This window comes from Podarcis melisellensis (assembly GCF_964234715.1).
Source record: "Podarcis melisellensis genome assembly, chromosome: 5".
Taxonomy (NCBI): domain Eukaryota; kingdom Metazoa; phylum Chordata; class Lepidosauria; order Squamata; family Lacertidae; genus Podarcis; species Podarcis melisellensis.
In genome coordinates, this window is record NC_138537.1 from 9,214,648 (window position 1) to 9,231,635 (window position 16,988).

At 44.5% G+C, this 16,988-nt stretch overlaps 1 protein-coding gene across 12 annotated transcripts in view; it reads left to right on the forward strand.

The window, feature by feature from the left end:
- Positions 1-16,988, forward strand: part of MCF2L2 (MCF.2 cell line derived transforming sequence-like 2) — a 215,018-nt gene that overhangs the window by 113,290 nt on the left and 84,740 nt on the right. The window lies entirely within an intron of this gene.

Here is a 16,988-nt window from a genome sequence, read left to right on the forward strand (position 1 = left end):
GTTGCAGAGGCACATTCTGAACTGTTGGTCAACCTGTGTTATGTTTTTCTCTAGTATCTTTAACCGAGCAAGCACAACGTCTCCAACTCTTTATTAAATGGCAGTAAACTGAATGCAGGCAGCTGATTGTTCCGGAGACGTTTATTTCTGGGGAATATTCTGGGGACATTTATTTCTGGCATGTAGCTCACCTCAGATGCTCCGCATGCAAAAAGTCCCCAAATTCAATCCCTGGCATCTCCGGGTAGGGCTGGTTGAGACTACTCTCTAAATCCCTCTTGAGACCTGCTGCCAGCCAGTGTGGGCAGTACTGAGCTAGAATAGGCCTGTGCTCTTTTCGACAGCATGTATGCTAAAACTGGATAGCCCAGTGCTCTGACTTAGCTTATGTACATGATGCCACCTTAAAACAAAGCCTGATCGTTCTTTTAGCCAGTGTGGATCAAAGCTGGAACACGGTAATTCATAAGAAATGACAATATATGGAGTGTCATCCCAGTGGTGCAGCTTAGGCACAGGTGGTTTCCTGTGTTTGAGTAGACCTTTTTGAGTGGCCTTCAACATGTTGTTGGACTACAACTCCCATCCACCCACGGCTGGGAAAGATGGAGGATTTCAACAGCATCCAGAGGGCTACAGGCAGGTGTGTACTGTTGGGAAAAGGTGAGTGATCTTAGCTTTGAGGCTGAGGTGTAACAAGCGCATCCCTAAATTCCGGTTCAGGCAGTTAAAAAATGATAGCCGATTTGATGTGGAGTTTGGCTTCCCAACTGGCAATTATAAACCCACACACACCTTTAGTTTGGGTTTATGTTGGCATACAAGTGTACAACCAATATAGCAATCAGTCTGCTATATATAAGTACGAAAACAATTTTGATAATGAGGAAATCGTTCAAAGCCCAATTAACAGTTTCATTTGTCACCCTCTTGCTAGTAGGTTTGTACCTTTGTCCCACTCCAGGTATGTAGCACACAAACAAGGTCCACCTTTGCATAGGTTCTTCCTTAATAGGCTGACAATCACTGACATCATTTTCTATTGATGGTTAACTTGAATTCTGCCATTCTTTCGCCTTTTCCAGTCCCTTAGTCTGTCTGTCTCTTCTGCTTCTCTCAGTCTTGTCCTGGCTTTTCCTTCCCTCACACTCAGGCACTCAGCAGGCCACTTTTCTGGTTAGTTTTTCTCTGTGTGTGTCCTTCCTTCCTCTCCAATTTAGCTTGCCACAGGCTCTCTTTCTACTCAACTCCTGTTTTCCATCTCTGTGTACTTACCTATGTAGGGCACCTGGTGCTGTTAGGCTATATAGAACAGCGGGAGGGTTTGTGGCGCCAAGGCCCATCTCAAAGTGGGTTGAGGTCCAGATTGAGAAACGCTGGCCTGGGACATAATGGAATTGCATCTTTTCCCTACCACGCACAACCCAGCACAAATAATAATCTGTTTTCCACAGGTGAGTGTGGGAAATTTTGCAGGCAGTTGTATTTGGTATGCTGCTGCAAACAAGGATCTATAATCCCAAAAATAACCATAGGAGATGAATGAAACGGGATTGTTATCACCAACTCCTGAAGTCAAGCATAAGGAAATGTTCCCAAAAGTTCCAGAAGCGGGCAGAATATTTGCCAGCAATGACAAACCTAGACAGCAGCTTAAAAAGCAGAGACATCACCTTGCCAGTATAGTTAAAGCTACGGTTTTCCCAGTAGTGATGTATGGAAGTGAGAGCTGGACCATCAAGAAGGCTGATCGCCGAAGAATGGATGCTTTTGAATTATGGTGCTGGAGGAGACTCTTGAGAGTCCCATGGACTGCAAGAAGATCAAACCTATCCATTCTGAAGGAAATCAGCCCTGAGTGCTCACTGGAAGAACAGATCCTGAAGCTGAGGCTCCAATACTTCAGCCACCTCATGAGAAGAGAAGACTCCCTGGAAAAGACCCTGATGTTGGGAAAGATGGAGGGCACAAGGAGAAGGGGACGACAGAGGACGAGATGGTTGAACAGTGTTCTCGAAGCTACCAGCATGAGTTTGACCAAACTGTGGGAGGCAGTGGAAGACAGGAGTGCCTGGCATGTCTGGTCCATGGGGTCACAAAAAGTCGGACACGACTAAACAACTGAACAACAACTGACAGAATGGTTTGCCAACAGCCACAACTGAAAAGCTTTACAGTACTCCCCTTTCTAAATTAGGCTGCTGAGATGAAAAAAGGGAGGAGGAGATCTGGAGTGGATTTTGGTGTGACATTATTGTAAGCTCAGTTCTGATACTGATTCCTTGGCTGAGAATATGCTGAGAGGGACCCTGTCCTTTAATTTGGTGTGCTCTTCCTCACACCCCCCCCCCTCAAACCCATATTTTGCACCTGGCTCCAGCTAGTGAATCTTGAGGTTCTAGCCTGAGAGCTACAGGTCAGGGCATTTTGTTCTGGAATTAGCAAATGCCATATTTGTCGAGTACCCCTAATGTAAAAGATGCAATCTTTGCCATTTCTGGGCTACAGATATTCAAGATACACACAGTCGCCATTCAAAACAGCAGTAACTGATGATGACACAGTTAATTGGCCTTGCTGATCACATTAAAAAAAATAAAAATCCAGCTATCAACTAAGATAATTGTGCGTCTGATGAAGTGGACTGTACTCCAGGCTTAGGGTTTTTCTTACAATACTCTTTACTGTAGCGGACTTTCTTGGTTCTGTATTTAGGACACTGCAGCTCTTTGTCCAGTCTCCCTTACCTCTTTCGTTATCTCTGCTCACAGTTTTACCTGCTCAGACTTCCTCTTCTGTGCAGCTATTAAAAGTCCAGGAACCCAGCGCTTTTTTGCATACGGCCTCATTGACTGTGGGCACATCACTCTAAGTGACACTGCCAACTGACTGCATGGGACGAAAGTGGATTACTTATCATACCCCTGCCAACTCTATGAGTCTATAAAGCAAACCTTCAGGTTTGGGGGTGGGCGGTGGATGGGGAAGAGATTTAGGGAAGGGCTGCATGCAAAAGGTCCCTGGTTCGATCCCTGGTGTCTCCAGGTAAAGCTGGAAATCATTCCTGCCTGAAACCTTGGTGGGTTGCTGCAAGTCAGTGTTGACAATACTGATCTAGTTGGACTAACTAGGTATAAAGGTAAAAGGCCCCTGACCGTTAGGTCCAGTCATGACCGACTCTGGGATTGCGGCACTCATCTCGCTTTATTGGCCGAGGGAGCCAGCATACATGTGGCCAGCAGGACTAAGCCGCTGCTGGCGAACCAGAGCAGCGCACGGAAATGCCGTTTACCTTCTGCCGGAGCGGTACCTATTTATCTACTTGCACTTTGACGTGCTTTCGAACTGCTAGGTTGGCAGGAGCAGGGACCGAGCAACGGGAGCTCACCGACCTTCTGATCGGTAAGTCCCAGGCTCTGTGGTTTAATCCACAGCACCACCCACGTCCCTAACTAGGTATAAGGCTCCTCTAAAGCTAGGGACTGGGGGACTGGTGTCTGAATGGTGCAGAAAGGCTTTTGAAAGTGCTCCCATTTAGAGGAGGGAGGCATTTGGGCACTGCTTCTTGCAAGAATTTAACTACAGTGGTACCTCTGGTTGCAAACTTAATCTGTTCTGGAGGTCCGTTCCTAAACCGAAACCATTCTTAACATGAGGCGCGCTTTTGCTAATGCAGCCTCCCACTGCTGCTGCGCGACTTCCGCTTGCGTCCCGGGGCAAAGTTTGCAACAAGGAGCATCTACTTCCGAGTTAGCGGAGCTTCTTACCTACAGCATTCGTAAGGAGGACAGTACATAACACAAGGTTCTACTGTAGTCTGCTTCTTTTAAAGAGCAGGTAAAGCTCTTCGTAGCAGGAGATGAGCATTAGGTAAAGGTAATGGTACCCCTGCCCGCACGGGCCAGTCTTGCCAGACTCTAGGGTTGTGCGCTCATCTCACTCTAGAGGCCGGGAGCCAGCGCTGTCCAGAGACACTTCCGGGTCACGTGGCCAGCGTGACAAGCTGCATCTGGCGAGCCAGCGCAGCACACGGAACGCCGTTTACCTTTCCGCAGGTGAAGCTCTTCATAGCAGGAGATGAGCATTACCCCCCTCCAAAAGTCTGCAGATGAAGCAGCTTTTAATGCTGGCTGGGACTCTTTGGGCTCAGTTGGACTTACATCTGAGTAGACCTGCAGAGGCTTGAGTTGCTCATAGGACAAACCTCAGGATTAATGAACCAATTACATTTCTATCCCACCATTTTCTCCAAGGAGTTCAGAACTGGTGTACGTCCTTCTCCCCTTCCCCATTTTATCCTCCTTGTCAGGTAGTAAGGTTAAGGTCACCCAGGGTCATGCAGTGAGCTTCATGACTGAGTGAGGATTTGAACCCTGGTAATCCGGGTCCTGCTCCAACACTCTAACCACTACACTGGCTTTCCCCTGTAGATCAGTGCATGCACATCCCTCGTTGTGATACGTGTAGAAGGACATAATCAAACTCTACTAACTTCATCATTTGCAAACGCTACCAACTAAATTTGACCAAGCCCTCTCAAATATTTGCAAAGTAATATATTTGCATTTGGGTGTTGCTCAGTTTTGAAACCCAAATCCGTTTGCAAACTGACCCATACTGATTTCCCTGCTTAGGGGATTTAAAGGTCAATACGTAACTCAGTTTGGGCTTTAAATACTGAGTTTCTCCTCCACAAAACTATTTTTGTTATTTTTGTGGTCAAGAGGAATGAATACCCAGACACTCTGAATCTTAAAGATGCAAATATAAGGCTGGTAGCCTTGTTATTGAAACTTACCATCAGCGTCATTTTGATGTTCCTGAAAATCTGAATAAGAGCCAATGGCCTTTATGCAACCCTGAGATTGCAGGTGCTCAATTTGGTTGCAAAAGGATAGCAAGGGGGTGGGGAGCACCCACCCCACAATTCCCATAGCCTCATCTTAAGAGTTTACACTTTTTCTGCGATTCTGAATGCTTGATCCTTATAAAGAACCCTGCAAGATACGTCAGTTTTATTAGTCCCATATTACAGATGAACTAAGGCCATTGAGTCAGCAATGCAGCTCTACAGCTGAAGTGAGATTTCAACCAACAACTTCCAGATAGGTTAGCCAAATGGGAAACGGAGAGGAATCCTGCACTTTTAAAAGAGGGGATTTTAGCAGATTCACAGATTACACCAGCTGGAATGATCTTTGCTACGCAACTCTTAAAAGAGCAGCAGCCTTGTCCTCTCTTGTATCTGCCCAGCCTGCGATCACTTCCACACTGCCTGTTTTGTTAAGCATTCATCCTGATTTGTTTGCACAAACCTTCACTGGAGGTTTTAAAACAGAGGTTGGATGGCAACCTGCCATGGATGCTTTAGTTGCAGTTCCTGCATGGCAGGGGGTTGGACTGAATGACCCTCAGGAGTCCCTTCCAACTCTATGATTCCATGATCTATTAACTGAGAATTCGTTCTGATTTGCTTGCAGGGAGGTTAGACAGCACTTCATCAAGCATTATCCCACATTTTTGCATTTCTTCCTCATTTTTGTAATCTCTAAAAGTATGCTTGGGGGTGGGTGTTATTGCAAAGCAGCACCAATTCAGCTTTAACTCTGGATTTTGGGGTGTATGATTGAATCATACCCCAAAGTACTTACTGACTAGAAATGACTTGTGCTTCCTTGGCCCTGCGTTACAGCAGTCAGCCTCAGATTCTTAGTCAATTTCCACAGAAACTGTGTGGAAATTGCCTGTGTAATTGCCAACATTCGAACACTAGAAAAGCCTCAGAGGTTTCACTGACTGTACTCTCTCACACTTGATTTTGGGAAAGGGAAATGATATAGGTACCCCTTGCCTGAAATAAAACAATACATACAAAGAGAAACAGGATACAGTATGGAGAATGCTGCTGTGCCGTGTTCTTTTTCTGAGTCATTGATCATAATGTTACTGTCAACCCAGACGTCAAGAGTGGAAATTACTAAATTTAGGGTGGGACCACTTCCTGAAATCAAGATATCTTGTGACATCATCATTTACAGCTCAGAAGCTTATGGTTGGAAGAGGCTGCAGTTGCAAACCACACTTTCCCAGTCTGTCAGCTGTTAACTTGAAGAATCTGCGCTTTATTTTCAATTCAGTTTTGATTTGTATGCTGCCTTTGAATATTGCTATGCACACGGCAATTTACACGCTGCTCAGAAAGAACAAAATATGCAACAGAGATCATGCATCCTGTCGCAATCCAATCAAATGTGAATGTCCTAATGAAAAACGTGACTTTAAAATAAGCAACTTACATCAAATTAAGTAATTCAATAACCCGGTTAGAATATAATACTGTGCAATAATATTAATGGTCAAAATGCCAAAATGTGGTTCACTTCAGGTGCCAAAATGTCTTGGGTACAAAGGTACACACACTGTTCTTGTTTCACACTAGGCTGCCATCTGCAGATGATCATTGGCCCAGCCCACTGGTTCTGCCCTCATCTCCATTCCTCAACACTCTCTTGTTGAACTTTCAGCTGCCTCCCCCAGAAAAGACTTGCACGCCTTGCCAGATCCTGCTTCCTTCTACCACTCGTTTAAAAAATCCCATCTGCAGGCACCCAGTTCCCACAGGAGGGGCTTCACTGCCCATGAACCTTGACTTGTAACCGAAACATTATCTCCCTCGGAAGGTGATGGACTCTCCTTCCTTGGAGGTTTTTAAGCAGAGGTCGGATGGTCATCTGTCCTGGATCCTTTAGTTGCAGTTCCTGCATGGCAGAGCTTTGGACTAGATGACCTTTGTGGATACCTTTCAACTCTATGATTCGATGATTTATTAATTGAGTATTCATTCTGATTTGCTTGCAGGCAGCTTAGACAGCACTTCATCAAGCATTATCCCACATTTTTGCATTTCCTCTTCATTTTCGTAAACACTGAAAGTATGCTTGGGGGTGGGTGTTACTGCAAAGCATCACCAATTCAGCTTTAACTGTGTAACCTGGAATTTCGGGTGTATGACTGAATCGTACCCAAAAGTATTTACAGACTAGAAATGCCTTGTGCATCCTTGCCCCTGCTTAGCCTCTTATGTTAAAGCGCTCAGCCTCAGATTCTTTGTCAATTTCCACAGAATCTTCTGCCTGTGTAATTGCCAACATTCAAATCATTTACGCTAGAAAAGCCTCCCAACTCTCCAGTTCAATAATAATAATAATTTATTATTTCTACCCCGCCCATCTGGCTGTGTTTCCCCAGCCGCTCTAGACGGCTTCCAACAAAATATTAAAAATACATTAAAACATCACTCATTAAAAACTTCCCTAAACAGGGCTGCCTTCAGATGTCTTCTAAAGGTCAGATAGTTGTTTATTTCTTCTGATGGGAGGGCGTTCCACAGGGTGGACGCTGTTAGGATCGTCCTACTTGCGTGTAGGACCCTGGTAGAGACACATGCCCGACTGGCATGTTCTCTCCCTCCTGATCAGTCGTTCTGGAGCTTCAAAAGCTTTCTCCAGCCCGAACATCACAGCCATCAGCACACTTACAGATCCTGCAGAGTGTTAGCGGTTTGCGTAACAGAACTCAGTAGCACAGCATTTTGGCTAATCTACTTTATTTACATATAATACACTCAGAGCGTTCTGACATAGCTCCTTCCTCCTTCTCATCAGACAGCAAAGAGAAAGAACAAAGGACGATAGTCCCACTTCACGGAACACAGTAACAAAAATATCCTGTCTCTGTCACTTCCCACACTGTGGAATGAAAACATACACCGTCATGTGATAGACAACAATCCCATGACTGCAAAGAATCCTAACAGGTGCCACTCCCGATAAAAAGGTGAATCAGTTCCTGTACCACCCTGCTGCACTTACAGGCTAGTATGCACTGGGATTGGCTTTCGGGTGGATGCATGTGCCCATATCGGATACTTATTTACAAACACATGCTGCTTTCATTTTTAGGTGTATACCTAAAACATTAAGGAACATGGGTGGAGCTGTGGGTTAAACCACAGAGCCTAGGACGTGCCGATCAGAAAGTCGGCCTTGAGCTCCCGTTGCTCGGTCTCTGCTCCTGCCAATCTAGCAGTTCGAAAGCACATCAAAGTGCAAGTAGATAAATAGGTACCGCTCCGGCAAGAAGGTAAACGGCGTTTCCGTGTCCTGCTCTGGTTCGCCAGAAGCGGCTTAGTCATGCTGGCCACATGACCCGGAAGCTGCATGCCGGCTCCCTTGGCCAATAAAGCGAGATGAGCGCCGCAACCCCAGAGTCGGTCACGACTGGACCTAACGGTCAGGGGTCCCTTTACCTTTACCTAAAACATCATCATGTGAAGTGTCCCACATACACAAAGCCTCAAATTGTTTCTTCTTTAATCAAGGGAGCTTTGCAATGGAAAAATTTGAGAATCTGATGTAGTCAGTAGTACTCACAATAAGTAGATGCATGTTTGTTTTCTCGGGCATTTTCTTGAACCCTGCTTTGATACAGCAGGGTGGATCCTTTGTTGTATCTGTGGAATGCAGCTTTGCAAAGATAGTTTTTTTGTGAGGCTATTGGAGGAATCTGTTTGTTTGTGGGGGCTGCAGCAAGAGGCCTTTGACCCTTTGCCAGATACCCTTGGAATGTTTGTCTGCAAAGAAAACAGAAGGACCCAGAGTCATTGATCCTCTGATTTAGCCAATTGTGTATGGTATCAATAGCATGCTTACTGAACTTGAGAGCAAATCCTTCTACACATGGGGCACACTTAGCTGAGAGTTAAGCTACACTGGATATAGTGGGGCTTTCTTTGGGGTAAATATCCATAGGACTGGGCTGGATGTCTGATTGTTTCAGATAATCTGGATCCCAGGCACATGGTCACATAACTCAGGTGAAGTCGAACACTACCGATGTTATTATGTGAACATATAAATACCCCCAACGCCAGTCATATATTGATCAACAGGTTTGTTTTTTCAAACAACAGGAATTAAGTATATTAACCTCTCAGTCTCGCCTTTCCTCAATCTTTAGACTGAGCATTTGTCCTGATTTTTGTGAAGGGAAGTTATATGAGGTCAGCTGTTGACTGAGCATCCATTCTTATAAGGCCAAGCCAACCAGCTGTTATCCTATAATAATTTATAATAATAATAATAATAATAATAATAATAATAATAATAATAATAATAATAATAAATTTATCACACACTCACCCAATCTGGCTGTGCCTCCCCAGCCACTCTAGGCAGCTTCCAGCAAAATATTAAAATACAATAATTCATCAAATATTAAAAGCTTCCCTAAAGAGGGCTGCCTTCAGATCCTATATTTTCCAGTGCATTTTCTCAACACTTTCTGTACCGGGGGGGAAAAGAAAGAGTGTGATTTGTGTGTTTGTTGCACTTTAATTGTGCAACCTGAATTTGCCAATGTGGAATTTAATCCCACCCAAAAAACAGTGAAAGTCGGAAATAAGTGAAGACTGTAAGACTTCCAAACGACAGGCACCAGGAGCAAAAAAACCTGCCCTCTCACAGTAATCTTAACCTTTGCACAGTTGCTTTTGGATATTCGGATACTGTTACACAAGCTCCAAAAATATAACATGAGCTATACCTCAAGGAAAGCTTTGGAGCTGTTTATTAATTTTTTTTAAAGAAGAAGTGGAAGCTGGTTTTAGTGTTTGTGCCAGGGTTAAAGAGCGAACTTTTTAAAAGAGTTACAAAACTTTTTGGAGATGGAGCCAAGACAGCTCCACAAGGAGGATACAGAGGCAGAGCTTAAAGAAGATGCTCAGCCAAGAGCAGGTTGTTCAAATTTCCCCCAAGGGTTTGGAGCCAGCACAGAAACAGATGGTTTGAAGGTGGAGCCTACGGAACTTGATGAAACACAGAGAGAGAATGTTAGTTGTGGGGTGTGTTGTTCGTAAGAGTAGCAGAGTAACCAAACAACGAAGGGAAAGTCCTGGCTCTTAATCCTCGTTGCCGTTGTTGCTGCTTTCAGTGAGGATTATGAACAATGGAATATATAGCACCATCTATGTCCGTCTTATCCAAAGACATGGGGGCAAATCCCTGCCCCAAAGCGTTTACAATCTAAAATCCAATACAGTGCAAGGTAGCCGAGGGAGATGAAGGCAGAGGAAAGACGAGGGTTGTATTCAAAGCAGAGTTATGCGGAAAGTTCTGTTTTCTTCTCCCCTCGTTCCTCTCCAACTTATCCAGAGGATCCCCCCACTTCCAGAGCTGATTTTGAGGGTAGGTGGGGGCCTGCAGGGTTGAAGAGGGGTGAAAGTTCCATTCCACAAATCCACATACCTTGTACTGGCAGAATGGGAGTGCCAGAGACATTTTTTTCAACTATGTGTACTTAGGTTTAGTTATGGTAGGTGACTGAAACCAAAGGATTGTATGGAAGGCTTTGAATATATATATATGGGGGGGAGGGTTAGAAATAAAACTTGAAAGCAGATGTTCTGGAAAGGTGTTCTGGGAAGAGCAGCAGCAAGGGACCGATGGCAGATTTGTTTAAGGGCTTAGTGTTAAATACCACAGAGCTCTGTTTTCCAAATACTGCTTTCTGAAAGTCAAACACTTGTGTCTCTTAATTGAAACTTTGCTATGATTATAACTCAAATACTGCATACGTTTCCCCTGCTGGAAAACAAGGCAATGCAACAAAAGATTCGTGTACGGTTCTGTTCGTTTAAGCCGTCTGCTGGCAGGTGCTTTATCCCACCCTTATTTTATTTATTTCTATTGATTATTACATTTATATCCCATTTCTTTCTCCAAGGAGCTTAGGGCGGCGTACAAATTTCTCCCCCTCTCCTTCTTATCCTCCCAAGAACCCTGTGAGGTGGGTTAAGCAGAGAGATAGTGATAGGTCTCCCAGGGGGCTTCATGGCCAGTGGGGATTTGCCCCCTAGCCCAGCACTAACCACTACGCCACACTGCCTCTCTTGGCAAACCTCCCCTACTGACCACATCCACTGGTTCTCTCAATTACCCATGCCATCATTTACCCCACCACGCAGCAACTTGCTAAAAGAAGCACCAGAGTTTGCCTACATTTCCATCGGGCTCAAAATAGAAAATCAACTTTCATGCAAAGCAGGCACGCATCGTTGAGTGTAGAAGCACATTACGCAAAGCGCAATTTTTTTTTCTTTAGTCTGTCGCAAAGACCACTCCCACAGCGAGTGGCTGGAACTTTGATTGTCCTCCTTGCCAGTGCTGCCCCTTGGACTTCAGGGTTGCTATTTACATTGCCTCCGCCTGTGAAAACAGCAACTAACTAAAGATGCTGTTGACTAACCCCGAGTTTTTCATGTGTTTGGGGCATTCGCGTCTTGCTTCCCTGGGGACTCCATATCAACCAGGTCTCTCTCCCCCCCCCCCCTAGAGTCACAATAAAGTGTCAGCTCAACAGGCTGGTAGTTTGATTTGCAGAGGACACATAACAGCATTTACAGTTCTTAAGTGATGAAACGAGAGCTGGCAGCAGGCTCCAACGTGCTTAGGAAGTAGCCAAGATGATCCCAGAATAAATCTGCAATACAATTTAATATTGCAGGGCACTTGTGTACGCACTGCATGATAATGCACAAGCAGTACTGGCGCCTTTTTTGAGGTGCTGCAGACACAACGTCATCCCCCCTGTTGGCTTATAAACATAGGCGTGTTGCGTGGAAATATTAACATTTGGACTCATATTTTTGACACACTAGAAGTTATTGTGATTTATTTCCTTTCTTCTTGTTGTTGTTTAGTCGTTTAGTCGTGTCCGACTCTTCGTGACCCCATGGACCAGAGCACGCCAGGCACTCATGTCTTCCACTGCCTCCCGCAGTTTGGTCAGACTTATGTTTGTAGCTTTAGAACACTATCCAACTATCTTGTCCTCTGTCATCCCCTTCTCCTTGTGCCCTCAATCTTTCCCAACATCAGGGTCTTTTCCAGGGAGCCTCAGCTTCAGGGTCTGTCCTTCCAGTGAGCACTCAGGGCTGATTTCCTTAAGAATGGATGCGTTCGATCTTCTTGCAGTCCATGGGACTCTCAAGAGTCTCCTCCAGGACCATAATTCAAAAACATCAATTCTTCGGCGATCAGCCTTCTTTATGGTCCAGCTCTCACTTCCATACATCACTACCAGGAAAACCATGGTTTTAACTATACGGACCTTGGTTGGCAAGGTGATGTCTCTGCTTTTTAAGACGCTGTCTAGGTTTGCCATCGCCTTTCTCCCAAGGAGCAGGCGTCTTTTAATTTCGTGACTGCTGTCACCATCTGCAGTGATCACGGAGCCCAAGAAAGTAAAATCTCTCACTGCCTCCATTTCTTCCCCTTCTATTTGCCAGGAGGTGATGGGCCCAGTGGCCATGATCTTCGTTTTTTTGATGTTGAGCTTCAGATCACATTTTTTCTTATTTTAAGCTTCAGACCATTTCCTTTCTTATTTTAGTAATATCTTATTATATTTTATTTATGTTGTTAAATTTTATTAATAAATTCTAAATTCATAAATTATTCATAAATTAAATTTATGAAAGTTTCAAAAGTTTCACATATACACTCCTATACACAATAGGTTTTTCTTTTGCTTTGTCAACTTCCCACCCCGTTTTCCAAGGTGGTTTTTTTTATTTCTCCCCCTTTGTTGCACCCTATTTTCTATCTCTTATACCATATCAACAATACAATAATCTCTAATTCCTTCTGTTGCTTATCGTTCAATTCCTGCTCAACCAGTTCATCATCCTATAGTATTAGTTTAGGTAGTCTGAAAAAGGCTTCCATTCTTCCACAAAGCAATCATCATTAGGTTCTCTTATTTTAGCTGTTAATTTCGCCAATTTTGCATAGTCCATATCTTTACTTACGGTTTATTTCCTTTCTGAATGGCTTCCCACGAGACATCGCAAAGTGGTTTACAATAGGATAACATATAAAACAGTTACATATATAAAAGGAGGGTCTCCACCCCCATCGTTCAGTTCCTAGGTCCTTCTGGCCATTCACTCCCTGCGAGAAGAGAAGTTACAGGGAACCAGGCAGAGGGCCTTCTCGGTAGTGGCACCCACCCTGTGGAACGCCCTCCCTTCAGATGTCAAGGAGATAAACAACTATCTGACTTTTAGAAGACATCTGAAGGCAGTCCTGTTTAGGGAAGGTTTCAATGTTTGATGCCATATCATGTTTTTAATATTCTATTGTGCACACACACACACAGAATCATAGAGTTGGAAGAGATCTTGAGGGTCATCTAATCCAACCCCCTGCAATTCAGGAAGCTTGACATGCCATCTCCCATCCAGTTTGAAACCATACAGGGTCCTGCTTAGCTTTAGCAAATGTGCTGGCAGTTATATCGCTGCACCAGTTTAAAAACAACAACATAATGACTTTAGCAGGCTTCTGGAAAGAGGCACATGGTAAGAAAGCTCCTGAAAATGCAGTAGAGAAGGTGACTGTCCGATATGTCAGAGACATTTTAATTCATTCAGCCTTAATCACTCCAGGATGTATTTAGAAGAAGAAGAGTTTGGATTTGATATCCCGCTTTATCACTACCCGAAGGAGTCTCAAAGCAGCTAACATTCTCCTTTAACTTCATCCCCCACAACAAACACTCTGTGAGGTGAGTGGGGCTGAGAGACTTCAGAGAAGTGTGACTAGCCCAAGGTCACCCAGCAGCTGCATGTGGAGGAGCGGGGAAGCAAACCCGGTTCCCCAGATTACGAGTCTATCGCTCTTAACCACTACACCACACTGGCTCTTACTTTTACTTTTATAAGGAAGAAAGCACCACCAATAGGGTTGCCATAGAAAGGCTAGGGGGACGTTGTTCTGTTTTCTGCAGTGGCACCTCGGGTTAAGAACTTAATTCATTCCGGAGGTCCGTTCTTAACCTGAAACTGTTCTTAACCTGAGGTACCACTTTAGCTAATGGGGCCTCCCGCTGCCGCCGCCGCACGATTTCTGTTCTCATCCTGAAGCAAAGTTCTTAACCCGAGGTAATATTTCTGTGTTAGCAGGGTCTGTAACCTGAAGCATCTGTAACCTGAAGCGTCTGTAACCCTGTACACTGTACCACTGTACAGGATTGCCTTCAGACGGCTTGGGGGTCAGATAACTCCATACCCTCCAACATTTCTCCAATGAATTTAGGGACATCTTAAGGAAAAGTGGGACATTCCGGGATCAAATCAGAAAGCGGAGTAGCTTCTCCAAATCAGGGACATCCCTGGAAAATAGGGACACCTGGAGGGTCTGCATTGCATGTGTGTTGCGTGCATGATGTCACTCATGTGCAATGCGGCCAGGATGTCATGGGTGTGCACTGCACACTGGGCCCCCTCCTGGATGAGACCTTCCCTCCTCCCTCCCTCCCAGAAAACATATCCATCACCTGGCCCCCTTTACCCAGCATGCAGTGAGTTGCTGGCATTGATCCAGCCAACCAGCTGTGGTACAGCTAGTGGGCAGGAAGCACTGGGCAGCCTGTGGCACTGAAGCTCACCTGAAAGTGTCCGAAGGTCCATCAGTGGTTCTTGTCCCATTGTTTGAGAAGCACTGGTTTATTTTATTTTTTGAATTTTTTTATTTTCAATGCAGAATCATAACAAAAATTACAAATATTGAATCCAAAATAATACTATACAGACAAAAATCCCCGGAACATATAGAAAAAAAAACAGAAAAGGAAAAGGAAAAAAAAAAGCAAAGGAAACAAAACAAAACTAAACAAAAACGAAAAAGCACACATCTACAGAACAAAACCATATCATTACATACATAAACACAAATTGACTTCAATTTGAGAAGCACTGGTTTATACTGGATAGAAACATGGTTTCTATCAGGGGTCTTTCCCAGCCCTAGCTAGAGATTTCATTGGCAGGTGGTTGGACTCGATGGCCCTTGTGGTCTCTTCCAACTCTATGATTCTATGCTAGAGTTTGACCCTGTGACCTTTTGCATGTAAAACATGGTCTGTACCATGGATAGGGCCGGGTGCACACTTGGGTTTGTTGCAGAGGGAGTCTTATTTCCACTCTTCCAGTCTTATCGTTGCAGATCTGCTACATTCTTTTCTCCCTCATTCCTGCCTCTGAAGCATCACCAAGCAAACTTGTGTTAAGGCTTGAGAAATGTTTGCATGGGGAACTAGTCCGATGCCTTCCCATTGCTTAAACATGAGTCAGCAGTGCTTGCTGCTACTGTTCATATGGACAGGACTTGGAGTTTAGGGCTTGGCAAATTTGGCAGAAAGGGATATTTCCTCATATTTTCCCTGCGTGTCTCTCTCTCTCTCTCTCTCTCTCTCTCTCTCTCTCTCTCTCTCTCTCTCTCTCTCTCTCTCTCTCATCTCTATCTCTATCATCTCTATCTCTATCTCTATCTCTATCTCTATCTCTATCTCTATCTCTATCTCTATCTCTATCTCTATCTCTATCTGTGTGTGTATTTACTCATCCATTTTCATATACTTCCTCCTCCCACACCACAACTTCTCCCTTTTCATTCCCTCATACAAACCCGCCCAGGTTTTGAGGTCTTCAGGAGAGGCCCTTCTCTCAGTCATCCCACCCTCACATGGGTGGTGTTATGTATCCAGTGGTCTGTGTTAGCCTGAGCTTGAGTCTGGACTAAGGATTCTGAGCTCCTAAGTTCTGATTCGATACATGATGCCCAATCACAGAACATTTCAGGATTTGGACCTCTGCCATTGGCCCTTGAACTCTGAGTCGTGATTCGCAGCTTGGGAGTTTAGACAGCCAATCACTTTGGGAGTGGGAGTGGCCCAAGTTTTCAGGAACGTATATAAGCAGTTGCTTTGCCCGTTTCCCAGTTACGCAGTTCAGTAAAGGTTCTTGCTGTTATCATTGTGTCTTGCCTCGTGGGAACCCTCCTACCCTTCAGGTGGGGACACGGAACTCCCTGCCTGGAGAAGTTAGACTGGTTTCTTCCTTGTACTTCTTTCACCAGTGAAGACCTTCTTGTTCCAACAGGCTTTGGGGGATCAACTGCTTTTAACGAAAGAACAGGCGCCATGCTGTTCTTATTGTAATTATTTGTATGTTTTAAACAGATTTTATATACAGTTGTACCTTGGCTCCCGAACGCCTTGGCTCCTGAATGATCAAAACCTGGAAGTGAGTGTTCTGGTTTTTGAACGATTTTCAGAAGCCAAACATCCAGCATGGCTTCTGATTGGCTGCAGGATACTCCTGCAGCCAATCGGAAGCCAGGCTTTGGTTTCCGAACGTTTTGGAAGTCAAACGGACTTCCGGAACAGATTCTGTTTGACTCTCAAGGTACGACTGTATGTTGCAATACTATTAATGTTTAATTGTTTTTTAACGATAGCCTTTTCTATGTTTTTAGTGATTCTTGGTTTTTGTTTGGTCTGTAAGTCACCTTGAGTTCCATCAGGGGCAAAGGCAGGGTATAAATAAATATATCACCATCATCATCGTGCAGTTCACGTTGGGGCTTCATAAAGGAACAGGAACTCCACCTTACTTGCTAACTGTCCATACCGCCCTGAGACCCCCAGGTACAGAGTGGTAAATAAACAAACAAATAAATAAATAAATCCTTGATCATCACCACCATTCAGTCCATCACTGAGACTAAATGGAGATAAATGGAAAATATTAACTGTTAATCTGTCACTGATGCTTTAGCTGAGATTCCTGCATTGTTGGGGGTTGGATTAGATGACCCCGAGGGTCCCTTTCAACTCTTAAGATTCTATGATTCTATGAAATGTGATTTATAAGAAAAACCCTCCTCTCCTCCTTTCCTCCTGTTCATGAATGGAGCGGTGAGCTTGCTGAGCTTGACCAACCCCCCTCTTTCCTCTGAGTTGGGGCGTATTCTGCTCATGCGGTGCAATTCCGGCATTCTGAGCCCATACGGTTCCCTAGCGTGGAACAGAACAGGGCAGCTGTTGTGAGCAAAGAGCTCCACGTTTGCGCAGGAGGTCCAGGGAGC